General features: G+C 37.7%; 1 long non-coding RNA gene across 2 annotated transcripts; it reads left to right on the top strand.

Moving 5' to 3' along the window:
- Positions 1 to 3,548: 3,548 nt before the first annotated feature.
- Positions 3,549 to 7,161, top strand: LOC130460871 (uncharacterized). Of its 2 annotated transcripts, XR_008921057.1 has the most exons (6): positions 3,580 to 3,892; positions 4,298 to 4,441; positions 4,567 to 4,779; positions 4,905 to 4,975; positions 5,089 to 5,153; positions 6,506 to 7,161. It is a non-coding gene; the product is annotated as an uncharacterized lncRNA (long non-coding RNA). The 2 variants fall into 2 exon arrangements; XR_008921058.1 differs by lacking the exons at positions 4,905 to 4,975; positions 5,089 to 5,153; positions 6,506 to 7,161 and having other exon boundaries at positions 3,549 to 3,892; positions 4,567 to 4,890.
- Positions 7,162 to 19,824: the final 12,663 nt, after the last annotated feature.

The raw sequence follows: 19,824 nt of genomic DNA, 5'->3' as shown, positions 1-19,824 counted from the left end.
CGTTTTTTCGATTGGACTTGGAAAATCATTTTATGTTTAAAAAGTAGTAAAGCATATAATTTATGGTTTTAGTTAGAGCTTTTTATTTATATTGGATTATCTCTCGATTAGGTCCTTATTCCTTCAAGGTTAACAAGTTGATTATAACTAATAAGGTCAAATAATTGGTAGATTCTTGAGCCTTAATTAGTTGTTGCAAATATTTATATGATGCATATTTTCTGCTAACTTGCTATGTGGGTCATTCATTGATAAATGTATGAGTGAATAGTATATTGCAGGTTGCGAAAAGTGACTAGTATGGCCCAAATAGGATAGAAAATATGGTATTAAATCCCCCGTAAATTTAGAAACATTATTTATATATTTTAACGTATAGTTAACTATATTTAAATAAGAATTTACAAATTTTAGAAATAAATATATAATTAACGTATATTTATTTTATTACATTTTAAATATTTTTAACGATTTACGAAATCAAAATAATTTTAGAATTTTACGTTGAAAAGAATTCGAATTACGAAAACACGTTCGATTGAATTTAGAAAACAAACCTAACCATTTTGGGATTCAAACAACCTCAATCCTAATGCTAGCCCAATTGGGTGAAGCCCAAATAATAAGACCCAAAACTCTACTCCCTTCTCTTTCAATTCACGTAAAAACCCAAAAACAAGAATCATTCAAACCCCTTCTCTACTCCAAGTTCACGTGAATTGCTTTCCTAAACCCTCCTCCTTCCCTTCGACGTTGCTTCCCTTGCTGCTGCTGCCTAGCCGCCGCCACCAGCCACCGGCGAGCCTTACCACCGGTAACTCCCTCCTCTCCTTCGTTCTCTCCTTCTCTTTCGTTTCCCTTTCCTCTTTCGTTTTTCCTTAACCGTGTTCGATTTTTCACGCAGCAACCACAGAAGCTCCGTGAGCTTCCCTCGCCGTCAGTGCAACCACCAGCGCAGCCGCCGCGCAGACCTCGATCACCGCCGTGCACTTTCGAGGTCCATTTATGTTTGTTGTTTTCCTCGAACACTTTCGAGGTCTATTTTCTCCCACTTGTCACTTTGGAAATGAATCTCCAAATGGACACTATTTCGAGCAAACAAACATTATGTCCTTAAGCAAGGCCAGGCCCAGCGCCCCTTGTGGGCTTTGCGTGCGTGTGTGCGTTGAGTACGTGTATGCGTCGAATCCTTAAGCAATTAGGATTAGATTAAAGATTAATTTCCTAAGGTTACTAGAGTTAGTTGTTTAATTAAACAATAACTTATTAGTTTTAATTAATGTCTAATTCTAATAGGATTAGATTAATTGAAACCTAGTAGACTTCTAATTCCATTATTACAACCCTATAAATATATGATGGCATTCACAATTTATAAACATACAATTCAAGTATTCACATAAGTTTTAAGGATTAAAACTAACGTTAATTTGCCACAAATTATTCGAATAACTTAAAACCTTAGGTGCAATTCTTGTTAATTAAATCTAAGGCAGATCCGAACGTGCTGTGGACTATCTACGGAGGGACTACACTTGGAGTCCTAAACTTGTTCTTGTTCGGTTCGGGAGAAGCTAGGGAGGGCACGCTACATAAGTATGTATCCTAAATTATGCTAATTTTTATGTGGCAATTAATTTAGATTTCTGGCTTTATGGTTTTTCCACATGAAATATATATGCTTTATATGTATCATAACCAAACAGTGGTATCACAAGCCTCTAATTAATTCCATAATAATTATAGTTAACATGGTTAAATTTTATAAATTTGCAATGAATTAAAGGGGTGATTAATTTCGTTTTTTGTAATTAATTGCAAATTCGTGCAATTATATAATTATATGTTCGTAGAATTTTGGGCAGTTTAGTCAATAATGGTCGGAATCGTATAATTTTATAGTGAATTTCGCATGTAAACAGCGTTTTAAAATTTTGACCAAAATCATAGATTTGATGCCGAACCCAGAATTCCCAAATTCTAAGCCTAACTATGACTTTTCCGAGGTTTTAGTTTTTCGAAAGCAAAATTTGTACTTTTTAAGATGTTAAATCAAATGTTCGATTCTTGTTTTTAAATCTAGAATGTTTGATTGACCTACTATATATGTTTATCAAATTTAATGCCTAAGCTTGTTAATTATACAACCTAATTTGTAATTGTAATTAATTTGTTGAAATTCGAATAATTTAGAATTTGATTTGTTTTTCATAATAATTGACAATTTAATTAGGTATCCATGATTAAAAACCACCATAAAATTTGTTAAATTTGGTAAATTTTTAAATTTTATGACCTAGATTTGAATCCATGATAATCGGAAATTAATTTGAATAATAAATTTTATATTTTTCGCCCTAAATTTATGAAATTAATATGATTTATTAATTTGTCTATAAATATAAATTAAAAAAGTTTTGATTTTTATGTAATCCGCTCATGAATCTTGCACGCACAAAGCAATGGACGCTAAGTGTTACCCTTAAGGGGTGTTGTATAGTGCGGGCATGCGACGACGAGCAAGGGAGCTCTTCGCCTATGCAGTACGAATGCAGCGAGCAAGCGAGTGGCACGCGAGCACAAGGCAGTAGCCCTGCCTTGCATCGAGTGCTGCGATGAGGCATGGGCGGATGGGCGAGAGGCAAGGCACACACGCAAGACGAGGCTGCGAGCGGGCAGCGAGGGATGCCTCGCCCGCAGTGAGCGCTGCCTCGTCGAGCCTACTGCTGCGCTACGAAGCCAGCGAGCAATGCTGCGTACAAGCATGGCTTGGCTTGCCGCGTTTGCGCGTGGCTGCTGCTCGTGCCTTGCTATGCGATAACTCGTGAGGGGCGATGCTGCCTCGTGGACTCGACGGGGCATGGGCGCAAGCCCATGGCCTCGTCTTGACCCGATTGATACGCTTTGTATTTAATTTTGATTTTCAGTTGGAAAAACGATTTTAATTAAATTTAAAATTCGAAATTTAATTTTTTTCTCGGAATTTAATTTTGAATAATTTAATTATTATAAATTTTATTTATACTAATTATTTTACTAAAATTAAAACCTTGATTAAATTTAAATTAATTAATTTAATAAACTGAAAGTAAGTGAAAGGATTCAAATAATAATTTGTATGAGCTTTAAATATGAATTAAATTTTTATGTTTCTGGTTAGACTAGGAAATACAATTTTATGTTTAAAATTAGTAAAACATGTAAATTTATTGGTTTAAGTGGGAGCGTTTTAGTCATAAACTCTTGATTAGGTCTACATTCCTTTATGGTTAAAACAACTTGATTGAATAATCTCTATTATATAAGCCAGCTCCTGAGGTCGTTTTTGTAAATTAACTTTTCGTGTCCCCCATTAAATTTACAGAAATACCCTCCTCATCTTTATGTAGCTCATTCAACCCCGTGCAAATCAGAGGAGCGTTACTGAAGAGAGAGAAAACTGAGGAGCGTTACATTGATTCAAGCCTTCCTCCCCGTATTCCTCCCGTTTTCTCTCTCCTTCGATCTTCTTCATCTTCCTCAAATCCTCTCCTTCCTCAATCCTCTCCTCGATCTTCTTCATCTTCTGCAACATGGGTTTTAGGGTTTCTAGGAAAAATTTTCATTGGAGGAGAGAGATTCAAATAAGAAACTTTCGTGATAAATAATCAAATTTAGGAGTTTAGGGAAGGGGATTCGATTATAGATAAGAACATATTGAAGGTCGATAATGGAGGAGAGAGAAAACAATGGTGGGTGATGGCTCCTTGGAGGCGGCGGCGATGGCGGATCACCTTCGATTTTGCACGCATCACCGCCGTCGCCCGCCACCATCAGTTTGCTCGGCTTTTTCGTCGCTTCCCATCTCCGTGCGCTTCTGATCTCTGTCAATCATCCTCGTCGCCACCATCAGGTTTGCCCCTTTTCTTTTTCCTTTTTATTTCAATGTGTTTCATTCTTTTGGTTTTTTAATTATTGAATACTATAAGTTTGTGTTGCTGATTTGTTTCAATTTGGTGTTAATATTGATGACGAATATAAGTGTTTTTTTTTTCTGTAATTGTAAACATGGTATATGGGTACGAAAATGAAAAAGTACCTTCGGCTTCTCTTTAATTACTAAATTTTAATCACTTTATCTCTGAATTTTTGAATTAATTTGTGATTTTTTTGTGATTATTTTTTGAATTTATGAGTTAATTTCTGATTATTTGCTGAACTTATGAGTTAAATTGTAGTTATTTGCTGAAGGTGGATCTGTGATGGGATGAGAATGGTGGAGAAATATGTAATAGTAAAAAATATTTTGAAATCTCAGGGCCTCTATTTGTGTTTTCTCTACTTATTCAAATTTAAGATGGATCTCAATCTATCTGATGTCTGCAGCCTCAAGCTTTTAATATAGCCAGCTTTTCCATCGCCCTTACCACATCAGTGGCCGCCGCCACCACCACCAGTTTCGGTCAGTTTTTGTGTTTTACCATTCATCTTTAGTATGTTCTGAATTATTTTAATGTATCAATTTTTATATTTGCATTTATCTTGCGTAAGAGGTGCTACTAACTGTTTACTATGTTGTTGTGATAGAAATTAATGTGGTTTAATCACAGAAATAAAATGTTGATTATTAGCCATAGACTGAATAAAATACACGGAAGAAAGAAAACAACTTTTTGAAACTCCCTAAGGGTATAAGAAGGGAGATGGAGGCTAGAGAATAGCTTCAATTCTGGCTTTGATCTGCAAAATGCTAGATAAGTGGTCATTCACTCATTGGTGTTTCACTCAAGTGTGTGTTAGGTCATTATTTCCCTTCGAATTGGATTCCAACTTGTGACCCTTTTTTTGAGATTTTAGTAATCGTACTGCTGTTTCCCTTAGTAAACGTTTTTATTTATATTTTTTTCAATTGAAATGGGTTACAGGGGTGCAGAGCCTAAGCTACTGGCGTTTTCATCAGCTCTTATACTTACATTAGGTGTATTCCCAATATGTGGTATGTTGCATTCTTTGTCTGCATTTTTGTTGAGTTGATCATTTGAGTTGAAATTCTGCATTTTTGTTGCTGACTTGATAATTTGAGAAATTGGCATGAATGTTTTGTTGTAGGGTTATAATAATATCGAATTCGAGGGAGGTTAAAATTGATAAGCATTTATCTCAAGCATTTGTAGGTATCTCTTTTCTCTTTATAATTTGTTGATTGATTTTATTGGTTGATTTTCTTATCCAAATGGTTAGTAAAATTTTGCAGCATTTCTTTTTTCCCTTTTAAAACGAACTATTTGAACTGTTTTCACCAAATTTCAGGAAAAAAGAGTTTTCAACCTTTAAGTGGGTTGGTTAAGGGCACTAAGATACAAATATCACTATGCTCTATTGCTTTTGGCTGTCAGTGAACTGACATTATTATTTATGTGATAACTTAGGCTAAATAATTAGTTTTCTCGCATGTGGCACAATCATTTGAATCCAAATACAAAGAACACGTGTCATTTAAGCATATGTTATGATTTTAAATATGACTTGATCTGACTCGCCAATGGCTATAATAGCTATTATACCTGAATTGGTTGTTTTATTTCAATTTTAGGGTTTTAATTCCAATTCCAATTAGTAATTATCTCTTATTTTTAGTTTTTTGGGTTTTATTTCAGTTTTTGGGTTTTATTTCCGTACGACCTCTCTGTGGATTAGTGAGCTATTTATATTCTGTATGTATCTCGATCATGTTTTATAGATGACTCATTCATTGAATTCAACATAAATGCATTATTTCTTTCAGTCCTATCATATACAGAGTATTATATATATATTTGTTTCAGTTAGTGTCAATGTCGTACACTTTGTTGCTGATGTATTGTAATTCTTTTACTATTGCAAAATTATTCATGTTGGTAATTTGATATTTAAGTTAAAAATGACTAAAAAATTCACTATTTTGTTGTAGAAATATGACAGGGGTGTTGTATTGCTCGATATAAAGTTACCAATTTATTGGGTTTTTGGGGATTGAGCTTCGAAGCTGGTGGTGTTAAGGAGTATTTTCACTTTGTGTTTCTTTTAGTTAAGGTGTATTTCCATTTTGTGTTTCTTGAGCGAATGTGTTTCCGTAGACTTACAAAGATAGAAATGGAGTTTCCTGGGGAAAGAAAATTTGAAACAGGCTTCATTATCTGATTTCAATAGATATAACCAATAGGCTCCCTTAGTTCCATGTCCTATCATCCTTTATTTGTTTTGGGATGGGGTGGGTGGGTGATGGAGCCATGGAGGTGTTGTTAAGATGGTTGTTGATGTTAGGTCACGAAGCTATCATAAGGTTCATGTTGATGTTATTTCTATTTAAAAGACTTTTGATGTTGTCACCATCCACCAGTTGTCATGTATAAGCCGATACTTTGTGGATTTCTATGCATGAACCTTTTTTCATTTTCATCTTTATACAACCCAATTGTACATTCTTTGTTGGTGTACTTTGTGGTGTCCTCTGCAGTCCTGAATATCAGTTTTTTTATTTTTGCAGTATATTTAGCTAGAGCAGGCTGGGAGAGCACAGTCGCAAGCCTGGGATTTGGAGTAACATGCTTAACAACAGGGTTGGTAGTAATAGTATTTCAAACACCTCCAACTGCAGCAGGAGCAGGAGCTGAAGTTGGCACTCACTTTACTACTAGAAACTTATCTTCTAGCTGTTTTCGCCACAAATAAAATGCAGCTTCAATCCACCTCGGGTGCACCAGAAACTTGCCTTCGTGGACTGCAAAAATAGATTTCTCCGTACTTGAACTTCAAAGAATTCACAAGTTTTTAAATCCCCAAGCAGTACTACCAGCGGTCTGAAATCCCCAAGCAAATTTGTCGCTTAAATATAATTCTTTGGATAGAACAATATATGTGGAACGAACTTATCAGTTTGCTATCAAAAGGATCGGAGCTGCCTACAACTGATGAACCTTAATATTGGTTTATTCTGTGTATGATCCTCATTGCATTTCCTATTTGAATTCAAGGAATCCTTTAATTACCTTTTGTTATCAGTAAACTGAATTATATCCCCTTTGCTTAGGTTGGCTTGATGGTTTGATTTGAGTGCTGAATGTTGCTAGAGATATTAAGTTACTAGATGATTTGGTGTGTTATTGTATAAAGATGATGTCCTAATTTTTCTTTACATGAACTTTACGGGATAAAAAGTCTTGCCTTTTGTAATGATTACCTGCAGTCACTCAATTTTACGTTTTTTTATAACCCCGCATGCATCGCGTGCATATAGGACTAGTTGGTAGATTATTGGAAGCCTTGATTAATTGCTGCAAATATTTATGTGATGCGTAACTGAAGGAAATAATGCCCTTGGTCCAAGTATGCATTCTATGTTAAGTCTAATAAATGCGGTTCAGTATTAATTAACAAGTTAATAATTCAGTGAGATCAAGTGAGCTGAATGCCTAGCTAGAGGCCGCTTCAGTTCAAGTGGAATTAATAATATTAATCCACAGCTTACTCTTGACTGAACCCGTAGGGTCACACAAATAGTACGTAAACGGATCAAGTATTTAATGGCATTAGATACTCCAACTATGGATATTCGGAATCGACGGATCTTGGTTTCAGTGGGAGCTGAGATCGTCACAGGCAAGAAATGAATACTCCGGAAACGATGATATTGCCGGGAACGGAAATATGGATCGTATCGGAAACATAAATATTATCCAAGTCGTAGATGTTGCCGGAAACGGAAACAAGGTACGTATCGGAAAATATTATCGGAAATGGAAATATTACCAGAATCGGAAATATTGCCGGAAACGGAAATATTGTCAGAATCGGAAATATTATCGGAATCGGAAAATAATTCCGGAAACGGAAATATTAAATATTTGTTCGAAACGGAAATTGATTCCGGAATCGGAAATATTAAATATTGTTCGTATCGGAAATGAATTCCGGAACCGGGAATTTAATCGGAAGCGTATCGTACGAATTAGCATCGGACGAGGCCTGCCGGACGAAGGCCCAGCACGAAGTCGGGCCATCGCCCCGCAAGCCAAACGCGCGCCCAGCCAAGGCAGCGCCCAGGCCCACCGCAAGGCAGCGCCCAGGCCCACCGCAAGGCAGGCCCAGCGCGCGCCTAAGGCCATGGGCCTCGCTGCGTGGGCTGCTGCTCGCACGCACGCATGGGCGGCCCTCGTGGCTGCCGTGTGTGTGTGTGAGTTTGTGTTCATGCACGATTCCTAAAACTATTAGAATTAGTATATGATTAAATTCCTATTCCTAAAAGGATAAATTAATTAATTAGAGTTCTTATAGGATTCTAAGTTTAATTAATTCGTATCCTACTAGGATTCCAATTCCCTTTCCATAACTCTATAAATACGTGCCTAGGGTCACATATTTTCAGAGATTAATTCAAGTATTCAAAGTGAGTTTTGAGAGAAAAATTCAGCCATATTTCTTACCTAAGAGTGCCGAAAATTCTAGTACCTTAAGGGCGATTCTAGTTGGTCAATCTTAAGGCGGATCCGGACGTGCTGTGGACTATCTACGGAGGGACGACACTTGGAGTCCTAAAGACTTGTTCTTGTTCGGTTCGGGCGCAGCTAGGGAAGACTCGCAACAAAGAGTATGCATCTAAATTATGCTATATGATTATGTGTAAATAATATGTATTCCTGGCTTAATGGTTGTTTCCGCATGATTTATGTATTGTCATATGTATCACAACCTAACAGTGGTATCACGAGCCCCTTATTATTTTCATAATCTAAATTTCATGAACATGGTTAAATATTACAAATTTCCATGAATTAAAAGGGGTGATTAATTTTCGTAATTGTTAATTAATTGCAAATTGCGTTTATTTAATTATACGTACGCAGTTTTTCGGCAGTTTCTTCGTTACTCATCCAAATCGAGTGATTTTTGTGTCAATTCCGCATGTAAAAGGCATTCTAAAATTTTGACAAAAATAGTCTTTTTCTGCCGAACCCAGAATTCTCAAATTCGAAGCCTAACTATGACTTTTCGAAGGTTTTAGTTTTTAGAATGCAAAATTTCGTAAATTTAAGATGTTAAATTAAATATTTGCGATTCTTGTTGATAAATCTTGAATTTTTGATTGACCTACTGTATATGTTTAACAAGTTTGAATGCCTAGCCTTGTTAATTATGCAATCTAATTTGTAATTATGATTAATTTGTTGAAAATTAGAATAATTTAGAATTAATTTGATTTTCATAATTAATTATAATTTAATTAGAAACCTATGATTAAAAACCACCATAAAAATTGTAAATTTATGATAAATTTTAAATTTTTATGACCTAGACTTGAATCCAAGACAATCGGAAATCAATTGAATAATAAATTTTCGATTTTTTCGCCCTAAAATTATGAAATTAATATTATTTATTAATTTGTCATTAATTTTAAATATAAATTTTAAAATTTTATGCGATTCGTTCATATAACTTGCACGCACAAAGCAATGGACGCTTCGTGTTACCCTTAAGGGGTGTTGTATAGTGCGGGCATGCGACGACGAGCAAGGGAGCTCGTCGCCCGTGCGGCACGAATGCAATGAGCAAGGCATGGTGCACGAGCACAAGGCAGCAGCCCTGCCTTGTATCGTGGGCCACGAGCTATGGACGAATGGGCATGGGCGAAAGGCGAGCCATGGCAGTCGCGTGTGGGCAGCAAGCGAGCTGCGCCACGACGCGCACTGCCTCGCGCAAGAGCGCGCAGCCTCGCGCGCAGCGAGCGCAAGCTCGCGTGCCACGAGCGCTGCGCCCAGCGTTGATCGCGTGCGATGGCTCGCGCGCACAGCGAGCGATGTCGCGCGCACAACGAGCAATGGCTCGCGCGCACAGCGAGCGATGTCGCGCGCACAGCGAGCAATGGCTCGCGCGCACAGCGAGCGATGTCGCGCGCACAGCGAGCAATGGCTCGCGCGCACAGCGAGCGATGGAGCGCGCGCAGCGAGCACCAAAGCGTGCGATGGCTTGCGATGGTAGATGCAGCAGCTATGCGACGAGCGCATGGGCTGCGCGCACATGGCCGGCGATGGCTGTGTGCGTGCGGCCCATGGGCGTGCGATGCGTAGGGTGTTTGCGTTACGATTAGATCGTTTTGAATGTTTAATTTGAAATTTTTCAGTTTACGTAATTTTAATTAATTTTAAAATTAATAATTTAAATTATTTTCTAGGATTTTAATTTTGAATATTGTAATTATAATAAATTTTATTTATTCTAATTATTTTACTAAAATTAAAATCATGAATTAATTTAAATACGACTGAAATTAAATTAAACTTTTGGATTCAATTATAAATTTATATGAGCTTAAAATTTTAATTAAATTTGTATGTTTCCGGTTAGACTTGAAATACATTTTTATGTTTAAAATTAGTAAAGCATATGAATTTATTGGTTTGAGTGGGAGCCCTTTTAGTCATAAAACTCTTGATTAGGTCTACAAATCCTTAAGGTTAAAACAACTTGATTAGAATTAATAAGGACTGAATAATTGGTAGATTATTAGTGCCCTTGATTAATTGCTGCAAATGTTTACGTGATGCATAATGTGTTTTACTAACCAGCTATGTGGGCCATTCATGATAATGAATGGGTGAATGGTATATATTGTATATGTACTGTTTTGCAGGTTATGAAGTGACTAGTATGGCCCAAATAGGATAGAAAATATGGTCTGCGTACCATTAATTTGAATGTAATTGGTCTAAAGTACCAAAGTTATTTTTCAATTCAAATATGGTCTGTGTACCATCAAATAGTTGTAATTAGTTATAGCTTATCCTATTTGAAGAAAATGGTGCCTCCCACGGAGATTTTCAAGACAGACTTTGAAGTCAAAGCTTCAAGATGAAGTCGGGCCATACTAGATCACATTTATCTTATGCATGTTTTAAGTTATTTATTGCTTTTAAATATGTCTTAAAATGCATGAGATCAAAAGCTTGATTATGTTGCATGATTAAGGATTTTAGTTCACTTAAAATCTAACCAACATAGTAAGAGCCTTAAGTTCCAAACTTAAAAATTGAGTTAAAAGGTGCCATGCCAAAATATACACTTGCTTGGATATCCTTTACATCAATCTAGTAATAGTTTTCGCTCAGCGAGGTGTTACTTATTGGTCCTAAAGGGGCAAGGTACACAAATAATTGTGAGTACATGTTAGTTTTGGTGAAACTCAACGATATAAGTAAGGAGTCCTTTTATGTCGTGGCAAAATCGATAGGTTTACCTAATAAGTTCTTAGACGTACCTATCAACCAAGAATAGTTTCTAGACTATTAGCAAAAGGCTTTTGCTTACCTAAGATGTTCTAGGATTAAGTCGACAAACTGTGCTTAGTTCTTCAATGATTTTAGGATCTTGGAATCATTTTATTCACACCTGCCGGAACACATAACTTGAATAAAATGCTTAATAAACATTGAATTATGCATGTATGCTAGAATTTAAGTTTATTAAGAGAAATTGTGAATGGTTATTTATTTGTTTATTCTTTTCAATTGTAGTTTTAAATATGGCAAACAACAATTCATTCAACATTCGATCAATTCTCGAAAAGGAGAGGTTGAACGGGAAAAACTTCCTTGACTGGCAAAGGAACTTGCAAATAGTTCTTATGCAGGAAGAAAAGGAGTATGTCCTAGATGAGGCGATGCCCGAAGCCGCAGGCGACGGGGTCACTCAGGCAGCCCTCAATCGTTGGATTGATGCCAACAAGGATGTGAAATGTCTAATGCTCGCCACCATGAGTGCGGATCTGCAGAAAACGTTCATCAACTCAGATGCTTTCACAATCATCAGTGAGTTGAAGAACATGTTCCAAGATCTGGCTCGAGTCGAAAGATTCGAGACTCATAGGAAAATTCTTGAGACCAAGCTTAAGAAAGGCGAGCCCGTAAGTCCACATGTTCTCAAAATGATTGGACTCATTGAGAATATGAGTCGGCTGGATCAGCAGTTTTCTCAGGAAATGGCTATAGACACCATCCTCCATTCTCTTCATAGCGGGTATGATCAGTTCAAACTGAACTACAGTACGAATAGTCTGGACAAAATGCTCACTGAGCTTCACGGTATGCTGAAGACCGCTGAAAAGACGCTCAAAAGTGATAAGCAGGATGTGCTTATGGTGCGTGGGGGCAAGTTCAAGAAATCTGGAAAGAAGAGGAATGCTAAGAAAGGTGGCAACAAGGCCAGCCCAACTAAGCAAACTGGCGCCAAATCTGTAAAGAGGAAGTTCAGTCAACCCACTTCTGAATCCTAATGCTTCTACTGCAAGAAGAAGGGGCATTGGAAGAGAGATTGCTTGAAGCTAAAGGAAGATCAGAAGAACGGAACAGTCGTTCCATCTTCAGGTATTTTCGTTATAGACTGTATACTTGCTAACTCAACTTCTTGGGTATTAGATACAGGTTGTGGCTCACACTTATGTTCCAATCCACAGGGACTAAGAAGAAGTAGAAAGTTAAGCAAGGGTGAAGTCAACCTACGAGTGGGAAATGGAGCACGGATTGCTGCATTAGCTGTAGGAACTTACTATTTGTCGTTGCCCTCCGGGCTAGTTTTGGAACTGGAAGATTGTTTCCATGTTCCAAGTCTTACTAAAAACATCATTTCAGTTTCTTGCTTAGATGCTAAGGGATTTTCCTTTTTAATAAAAGACAATAGTTGTTCGTTTTATTTTAAAGAGATGTTTTATGGATCTGCTAGATTAGTCAATGGACTTTATTTATTAGATCACGACAAACAAGTATATAACATAAATACCAAAAAGGCCAAAAAGGATGATTCAGATCTCACCTATCTGTGGCATTGTCGATTAGGCCATATAAACTTGAAACGCTTAGAAAGACTTCAAAAGGAAGGAATTCTAGAACCATTTGACTTAGAGGATTATGGTAAATACGAATCATGTTTACTTGGCAAAATGACAAAGCAACCTTTCTCTAAAGTTGGAGAAAGAGCAAATGAACTATTGGGTTTAATCCATACAGATGTATGTGGACCAATGAGTACAAATGCTAGAGGTGGTTTCAGCTACTTTATCACTTTCACTGATGACTTCAGTAGGTATGGTTATGTCTACCTAATGAAGCATAAGTCTGAATCCTTTGACAAATTCAAGGAATTTCAGAGTGAAGTAGAGAATCAATTAGGCAAGAAGATTAAGGCACTGCGGTCTGATAGAGGCGGTGAATATCTGAGCTATGAATTTGATGACCATCTGAAAGAATGTGGAATTCTATCAGAATTGACTCCTCCTGGAACACCACAATGGAACGGTGTGTCGGAACGGAGGAACAGAACCTTGCTAGACATGGTCAGGTCAATGATGGGTCAGGCCGAACTTCCATTAGAATTTTGGGGACATGCACTAAATACAGCTGCACTCACTATAAATAGAGCTCCGTCTAAATCTGTCGAAAAGACTCCATACGAATTATGGTTTGGAAAGCCTCCAAATGTGTCTTTTCTTAAGATTTGGGTATGTGAAGTATACGTCAAACGATTAATTACAGACAAACTTCATCCAAAATCTGACAAATGTATCCTTGTGGGCTATCCAAAGGAAACAAAGGGGTATTACTTCTACAATACATCTGAGAACAAGGTGTTTGTTGCTCGAGATGGTGTCTTTTTGGAGAAAGATCACATTTCCAAAATGACAAGTGGGAGAAAAGTAGACCTCGAAGAAATTCGAGTCGAACAACAAACTCTAGAGAATGCTCAAGATGACATTCAGGATGAAACTCAGAGATCTTTAGAAGAATCTGGTGAGAATCATGGTCAATCTAGAAATGTTACCCCGCGTAGATCGCAAAGATATAGATCTCAACCGGAAAGGTACTTAGGTATTTTGACGAACGAGAGCTATGACGATTAAAGAAATCAGTATACGTCAAACGATTAATTACAGACAAACTTCATCCAAAATCTGACAAATGTATCCTTGTGGGCTATCCAAAGGAAACAAAGGGGTATTACTTCTACAATACATCTGACAACAAGGTGTTTGTTGCTCGAGATGGTGTCTTTTTGGAGAAAGATCACATTTCCAAAATGACAAGTGGGAGAAAAGTAGACCTCGAAGAAATTCGAGTCGAACAACAAACTCTAGAGAATGCTCAAGATGACATTCAGGATGAAACTCAGAGATCTTTAGAAGAATCTGGTGAGAATCATGGTCAATCTAGAAATGTTACCCCGCGTAGATCGCAAAGATATAGATCTCAACCGGAAAGGTACTTAGGTATTTTGACGAACGAGAGCTATGACGTTCTATTACTTGAAAGTGATGAACCTGCGACTTACAAACAAGCTATGACGAGCCCTAGCTCCAAGCAATGGCAAGAAGCCATGCAATCTGAATTAGACTCCATGTCTGAAAACCAAGTATGGGATTTGGTCGATTTGCCAGATGGCTACCAAGCCATTGGAAGCAAATGGGTTTTCAAACTGAAAAAGGACAAGGATGGGAAACTTGAAGTTTTCAAAGCTAGATTGGTTGCAAAAGGTTACAGGCAAGTCCACGGTGTGGACTACGATGAAACCTTTTCACCAGTTGCAATGCTAAAGTCTATTCGGATAATGTTAGCAATCGCTGCATATTACGATTACGAAATATGGCAGATGGATGTCAAAACTGCTTTCTTAAACGGCGTTTTAACAGAAACTGTGTTTATGACACAGCCTGAAGGTTTTGAGGATCCAAAGAATGCTAAAAAGGTATGCAAGCTAAAGAAATCAATCTACGGATTGAAGCAGGCATCCAGGAGCTGGAATATACATTTTGATGAAGCAGTCAGTGACTTTGGTTTCATCAAGAACGCGGACGAATCTTGTGTATACAAGAAGGTCAGTGGGAGCAAAATTGCTTTCCTAGTATTATATGTCGACGACATATTGCTTATCGGAAATGACACTCCTATGTTGAACTATGTCAAGATTTGGCTTGGGAAATGTTTTTCGATGAAAGATCTAGGAGAAGCACAGTACATATTGGGCATCAAGATTTACAGAGATAGATCTAAAAGGATGATTGGACTTAGTCAAAGCACTTATATCAATAAGGTGCTTGATAGGTTCAAGATGGCGGACTCCAAGCGAGGCTACCTACCCATGTCTCATGGAATGACTCTAAGCAAGACTCAGTGCCCAAAAACACTTGATGAGCGTAGACGAATGAATTGGATTCCATATGCATCATTGATTGGTTCAATAATGTATGCTATGATATGTACACGCCCGGATGTTGCGTACGCACTCAGTGCTACGAGCAGATACCAGTCAGACCCAGGAGAGGCGCATTGGACTGCTGCCAAGAACATTCTGAAGTACCTGAAAAGGCACAAAGATGACTTCCTGGTCTATGGTGGAGATGATGAATTAATTGTTAAAGGCTATACGGACGCAAGTTTCCAAACCGACAAAGATGATTTCAGATCACAGTCTGGGTTTGTCTTCTGCCTCAACGGAGGAGCAGTAAGCTGGAAAAGTGCTAAGCAAAGCACCATTGCGGATTCTACAACTGAAGCGGAGTACATTGCTGCACATGAAGCAGCAAAGGAAGCTATATGGCTAAGGAAGTTCATAGGTGAACTTGGTGTAGTCCCCTCCATTAAAGGACCAACAGCCCTGTATTGTGACAATAACGGAGCTATTGCACAGGAAAAAGAGCCTAGACACCACCAGAGAGTCAAGCATGTACTTCGTAGATTTCACCTTCTACGAGACTTCGTTGAAAGAAAAGAAGTCGAGATAAGCAAAATTGGAACTGATGACAACATATCAGATCCATTAACTAAACCTCTGCCGCAGGCGAAGCACAACTCGCACACTGCAGCTATGGGAATCAAGCATATTGGAGAATGGCTTTGATGTCTCTGTTTAATGTTTTGAAGTTTTAGAGTTTAAATCTTTGTAAAATATTATTGGTTAATCATTCACAATAAATGAAAAGAATTCATTTTTCCATTTAATTTGTGGTTTATTAAATGATGAGTCCCTTCAATTTGACGATATATTCAAGATAGACTGTCAGGACCAGTCCTGTGACTAAGAAATGTCTATCAAGTGAACTTGAATGTCAAAGGTTGAAAATGGTCCCTAGTCGGAGTTTTCTATAAAATTGGACGCATAGAAAACGTTAGACGACTAGAATGCAAGATGACTAGTAGTTCTGTTTCTTGAACTATGTGGACATGGCAATGTCATAATCATTTGCATAGATACTTACTTTGGGAAGACTAGTATCGGACAAGACCTATGAAAATTTACTGTAAGAGATGAAAGTCTGTCATAAGTAAATTTCATTAAATTATTAGACACTAAATCCTCAATACCTGAGTGATTTGAGATTACTTGTTTGAGAACTGGTTGCTTTGACGTTGACCAACCGTCGCACCGTAAAAGGAGGCTATAAAGGCAACGCTCAGGTAATCACCTATCAAACGAAGTCTAATCTCAAGATCGCAAGATTGGGATTGTCCTCCCATAAATCGGGATGAGATGCTTAAAAGTTGTACAAGGCCACTCGGAGAGCTAGAAACTGTGAAATGCATGGCCGTGCTCGGATGAATCATAGGCTATGATTATCTGTTTATTTGATCAGTTGAACTCTGAAACCGAGGAACACCTCTGGACATAATAAGGATGACAACTCTTACCTTATGTTCAAGAGCAAGCATCGAGCGACAAAGGAATTAGGAAATGCACACTTGTCCCTAAGGACAAGTGGGAGACTGAAGGAAATAATTCCCTTGGTCCAAGTATGCATTCTATGTTAAGTCTAATAAATGCGGTTCAGTATTAATTAACAAGTTAATAATTCAGTGAGATCAAGTGAGCTGAATGCCTAGCTAGAGGCCGCTTCAGTTCAAGTGGAATTAATAATATTAATCCACAACTTACTCTTGACTGAACCCGTAGGGTCACACAAATAGTACGTAAACGGATCAAGTATTTAATGGCATTAGATACTCCATCTATGGATATTCGGAATCGACGGATCTTGGTTTCAGTGGGAGCTGAGATCGTCACAGGCAAGAAATGAATACTCCGGAAACGATGATATTGCCGGAAACGGAAATATGGATCGTATCGGAAACATAAATATTATCCAAGTCGTAGATGTTGCCGGAAACGGAAACATGGTACGTATCGGAAAATATTATCGGAAATGGAAATATTACCAGAATCGGAAATATTGCCGGAAACGGAAATATTGTCAGAATCGGAAATATTATCGGAATCGGAAAATAATTCCGAAAACGGAAATATTAAATATTTGTTCGAAACGGAAATTGATTCCGGAATCGGAAATATTAAATATTGTTCGTATCGGAAATGAATTCCGGAACCGGGAATTTAATCGGAAGCATATCGTACGAATTAACATCAGACGAGGCCTGCCGGACGAAGGCCCAGCACGAAGTCGGGCCATCGCCCAGCAAGCCAAACGCGCGCCCAACCAAGGCAGCGCCCAGGCCCACCGCAAGGCAGGCCCAGCGCGCGCCTAAGGCCATGGGCCTCGCTGCGTGGGCTGCTGCTCGCACGCACGCATGGGCGGCCCTCGTGGATGCCGTGTGTGTGTGTGAGTTTGTGTTCATGCACGATTCCTAAAACTATTAGAATTAGTATATGATTAAATTCCTATTCCTAAAAGGATAAATTAATTAATTAGAGTTTTTATAGGATTCTAAGTTTAATTAATTCGTATCCTACTAGGATTCCAATTCCCTTTCCATAACTCTATAAATACGTGCCTAGGGGCACATATTTTCAGAGATTAATTCAAGTATTCAAAGTGAGTTTTGAGAGAAAAATTCAGCCATATTTCTTACCTAAGAGCGCCGAAAATTCTAGTACCTTAAGGGCGATTCTAGTTGGTCAATCTTAAGGCGGATCCGGACGTGCTGTGGACTATCTACGGAGGGACGACACTTGGAGTCCTAAAGACTTGTTCTTGTTCGGTTCGGGCGCAGCTAGGGAAGGCACGCAACAAAGAGTATGCATCTAAATTATGCTATATGATTATGTGTAAATAATATGTATTCCTGGCTTAATGGTTGTTTCCGCATGATTTATGTATTGTCATATGTATCATAACCTAACAGTAACATGTTCTACTAACCAGCTATGTGGGCCATTCATTTATGAATGAATGGGTGAATGGTATATTGTAAATGTAATGTTTTGAAGTTTATGGAAAGTGACTAGTATGGCCCAAATAGGATAGTAAATATGGTCTGCGTACCATTAATTTGAATGTAAAATTGGTCTAATGCACCAAAGTTTTTAATTTAAATATGGTCTGCGTACCATCAAATAGTTGTAATTATAGCTTATCCTATTTGATGAAAATGGTGCCTCCCATGATGAAATTCAAGACGGAGTTTCCAATCCATTTTCAAGACGGAGTTTGAAGTTGAAGCTTCAAGATGAAGTCGGGTAATACTAGATCACATTTATATCTTATGCATGATTTAAGTTATTTATTGCTTTAAATATGTCTTAATTATGCATGAGATTATGGCACTAGTGGAAAAACAATCATTTGCATCACCACATTTACCTCGCACATTTAAACATGTGACGCAATTGACAGTTCTAAGCATTAAAATTAGTCATTTGCGTCGCAGAATTATTAATCTGCGACGCAAATGACTCTAAAATGTTCTCAGAGTCATTTGCGTCGCAGATTAGTAATAATGCGACGCAAAATATTACCTCCTTTGAGTCGCAGAATTACTAATCTGCGTCGCAGATTAGTAATTCTGCGAAGCAGAGGAGGTAAAAAAAATTCGGAAGTTTTTAATTATTCCTTACCCACGCGAATAAATTAACCAGACACGCGTACTACACCCTAATTTGTCGAAGAACAAAACAAACAGGCGCATCTACCTTCACGACTTCACCCTCATCCTCCATCGATCTTCGATCTTCGATCTTCTTCACCCTACACCAGGCGCAGCTACATTTAGAGAGAGTTTCGCTGGAACCGTAGGCCACCGCCGCCGCCGCCGCCTCCGCCTCCATTGGAGAATGCCCACTGAATAGGAATCGATCCCTGTCTCCATCAGGTACACTTACTTACCCTCAATTTCCATCTTCTTCACCCTAATTCTTCAATTGATTCCCTTATTTACTCAATCAGGTACACTTTCATTGAATTTTGTGGTTACTTTTTTGTTTAATTTGAAAGATTTAGGGTTTCTTTTTTTGGGTTTGGGATTTGGTGAGAAATTACGTCAATTAGGTCACTAATTTCCAATAAATTGGAACAATTAGGGGGTGAGTGTGCGTAATATTTTGTTAAGGATTATGAATTTGTTTTTGTTAATTTTGCGCAGATTTTTTTTGTTCTGGCATTGTGTTCATTTGAATGTTTTGTTGCAGTGGTTTGACTGAATTGAGTCTCGTGTGGGAGTAAGAAGATTTACTCCGATGGTAAGTTTTATTCCTCATGTTTCCAAAATGTATGAGACTATAGTAAGACTTTGAATTATTGTTGTTTGTTCTTGATTAAGCTATACATTTTGGCTTGCAAATGTTAATCAGCTTGAAGTTGTATGAATTCAGATATAAGTTTGTATCTTTCTTCTTTACTTACTGACTTTGACTAACTCTCTTTGTTTCCTTTTTTTCTTCTTCTTAATTTTAGTTTTCATCCGAAATTTGCATTGTTTGTTTTAGAATGATTGATTGTTGTGATATATTGTGATTTCTTTGCTAGATTTTTTACTCTTTCCCCCCTTAATTTCCTGGTATATTTCTTGTTGATTTCATAGATGTTTTTATGGA

Source organism: Spinacia oleracea, chromosome 5, assembly GCF_020520425.1.
Source record: "Spinacia oleracea cultivar Varoflay chromosome 5, BTI_SOV_V1, whole genome shotgun sequence".
NCBI classification, from domain to species: Eukaryota; Viridiplantae; Streptophyta; class Magnoliopsida; order Caryophyllales; family Amaranthaceae; genus Spinacia; species Spinacia oleracea.
The sequence above is the reverse complement of the archived record's forward strand: the minus strand, read 5'-3'. Positions and strand labels throughout refer to the sequence as shown.